We start from the raw sequence: 3,369 nt of genomic DNA, 5'->3' as shown, positions 1-3,369 counted from the left end.
CAGATAGCAATAAAAATTTGGCCTATACATATACTTTAAAGCCTATCTCCCGGGGAAAACAAAAAAGGTCGAGCTACCCCCTCACTGCAAGGGTTAACTGCTTGTTTATGTCTAGGTCCTCTAAACATAAATGAGCAGTTAGACAGCAAAACATTTGTTTCCTTTCGTTTCAGATTTTTCGGATTCGAAAGTCAATTTGTTTCATTATTCGGATTCAGACAAACCCGCATTTGTCGTTAAATTTGGGTGCATGATGACTGATGTTCAAACTATGGTGCAGCACCCTCTGGATATGTGGAGGGCTTTCCCATTGTGTCACTTTCTTATATGACTCTTTCCTAGGGGGTCTTCTTTACAGTCGCAGACCCCATTTGAATGGCTGTGCGGAGAACGAGACCCCGCACAACATGCTATATATCTCTCTTATTGGCTCCCAATCCAGCCTGAGGAATTCTTTGTGCCACCTTATCTATTATAATGGGAGCGGAATCATCAGGTGACCTTTACTCCAGAACAGAGGTATGACATTCTGTTCTTCTCACACCGTGCTTCCATGGCCTGCAAAATGCAAACTTCTCACAAGATGGTACAGGGTTCTCCACAAGATATACCCTCAGGTTTCTGATAGGTGTTGGAGGTGCAGAGAGGAGAGGCAATCTTCTTTTGTCATGCACTATGCCGAGAGACTTCTGAACTGGAGTCAAGGAGCTGACCAAGAGACTTATGGGATAGACCTCATAGATGATGCGGTGGCTTATCTCCTGCATCAATCAGATCTCTCGAGAACACAATACAAGAAATCCCACATAATCCATTTACTCAATTTGGCCTATAACGTGCATTCAGGTTTTGTGGAAAAGCTCCACCCCTCCTTCCCTGGCGCTGTGGTACAGTAAGATACGTGACATTGAAAGGATGGAGAGCCTCACGCTGAAACGCAGAGAGGACACATTCCGCAAAACCTGGTTCTATTGGCTGCAATTCTCTTTTGCGCCGGAGTTTTGTGCTGTCATGGCAACATCTGATGAATCTTTGTCTGGAGGTGAATAAGCATGCCCGGGATGCGAGATTAGGTCCTCCCTGTCTCATTTGTCTAGGTTTATGTTTTATTTTCCCTATTTGGTTATTTCTCGGCCTGGTTATTATTATTTTTTTAATTTACTCTTCGTATTTTGGGTCTGTTTATTCTGCACTCTTGCTTCCTTTCCCCATTAATGTTTCTTGCTCCTTCTCTCTTTTTTGATATGCTACATTTATTATGTTGGAACGATTTTCATATTTTGTTATCCTGATCCTCCATCTGTCTTTGTGAGTGGTTAAATAAAGAATTACAAAAAATGTTTATCATTGTAATCCACACATCAATCACATCGTCCAGCGAGGTAGATCCACATCAATCATGATGGACGACAGCCACCGACTCGCTGAAAGAAAAAATTCCCGACACCTGCCGACACGTCTGATCCTGATGAACACCAGCTGCAAAAAAGACACCCAATGTTAGCAAAGGGGTGGAGTGAGTCGTGACATCACGGGACTGCCCATTTGTTTACATTCCATTAGGGGACGAGAGCTGTCACAGAATGTAAACAAATGGGCATAACTAATCCTGTGACATCACAACTCGCTCTGCCCCTTTGTTGACATTCGGGAGCAGAGCTGTCATTTTGCAGCCTGTGTTCATCAGGATCGCGCGTCGCCGGGCATCAGGAATTTTTTCTTTCGGCGAGTCGGCGACCATCGCCCATTGTGATTGATATGGATCTACATCGTCGGATGAAGGGATCAGTCCTCCAGCAGAAGGGAAAAGCTCCTGGTATTACCTGACCCCCAAAAATCACTGGGATGGTCCACTTGGGCCAATACAGAGATTGTAAATGCCCTGATAAAGAACATTTACTTTACAATTTAGACCTCTTCCCCACAGGGCATACTGCAAGACCTAGTTTGTGGTTTAACAGCAAGGCTATAGAATCCTAGCGTCTGCTCCATCTGCTCCAGGAACTACTACAGGTAGCCTTTCATTGGGCATCCCACAATGTGGTTCCTTCCAGACAGGTTTATTTTATCCTGTTGTCTCAGTCATCCAGTCGTGTCATGCAGCTCCTCAGCCTTGTTCTTTAGGTTCAGTTGAACTAGGCTTCTTTCTTCTATAAGTCTAACATCATCTTTATGATATGGACAGTCATCATAAAAGAGTTGCTGCCTCTTTGGCTATTTTTAGCTTATGCATCAATATCTGGTGGCATGAAAGCTTTCTCTTTGAGAAACAGAGTTCACCGCTGAGCTATATTGCAAGAGGAAAGCGTATGAGTAATCTAGCATTTGATCAGCCCAACAGTTTTGGTTGAGGGCCATCTCAAAAAAAACCCCCCCATAAAATATTGATAAAAGGGGAAGCATTCTTGATTTTGTAAACGCTGTTTTACAAGAATAGGTAACACATCTGGCCTCTTTCATCCAGTGTTAGTTTAGAGGTATCCATATAAACAAACTTTTTTAGCTTTAAGCCACCTTTAGAATGACGATACTTGCCATAGTCCATCTCTTCCAGAATGGAAAGGGTTGTGGCTATTTTAAACAATGTTAAAGAACAGTTTTTTGGAGAGTATGAGTATAGGTAATGTGTATAGGAGAGGCATGCAGAGGGTGTTACAGTGGGCAGTATGTACAAGCGTAAAAGTGCAGCGTTTATGATAGCGGTTGGCATGAGTGGGAGACAGGTAAAGGAGTGAAGCATGTGTATTACAGGGAATAGTGTGTGCGGAAGAGGACCACAGAGGGTATAACAGGACAGTATGAGCAGGAGGGGGAGTGCAGAGGATATGACAGCAGGCAGTATGTGCAGGAGGAGTGTGAAGGGTATGTGCTGGAGGGGAGTGCTGGAGTTATGACAGTGGGCATGTGCTGAACTGGAGCATGGAGGGTATGATGGTGGGCAAGTAGGCATGGGCTAAATTCAAAGTAATTGTTGCCAAATGTAAAATTAGCAATTTAGCCACAAAATTAGGTTTACTGAATACCCATCTCTAGTGGTGATAGGAAGAATTGTAGAATGGTGACAGGGTGGGGGGCAGAAGAGGTAACAGTGAGAACTGTGTAATGTCCAGTCTGGAAATGGGGATAGGTGGAACAAATGTGTGCTTATGTGTGTAAGAAAGTTTGAGTAGTAGTATGTTTTTCTCTACTGGCTCCCTTTGCCTTTCTATCTGCAGCAATCTGTAATGAAGGGGCTGGCTGCAGCAGTCATAAAAAACAAAAACAAATCTGCTGGTCCCCTTGGCCTTTTTTTCTGGTCCATCTGCAACGAACAGCTAAGGGGGGGGGGGGGGGGGCACCCGCGGTGGGGGCGTAAAAAGACAAAAAAAA

This window comes from Nanorana parkeri, unplaced genomic scaffold (genome assembly GCF_000935625.1).
Source record: "Nanorana parkeri isolate BGI_ZX_2015 unplaced genomic scaffold, ASM93562v1 scaffold228, whole genome shotgun sequence".
Classification (NCBI taxonomy): Eukaryota; Metazoa; Chordata; class Amphibia; order Anura; family Dicroglossidae; genus Nanorana; species Nanorana parkeri.
The sequence above is the reverse complement of the archived record's forward strand: the minus strand, read 5'-3'. Positions refer to the sequence as shown.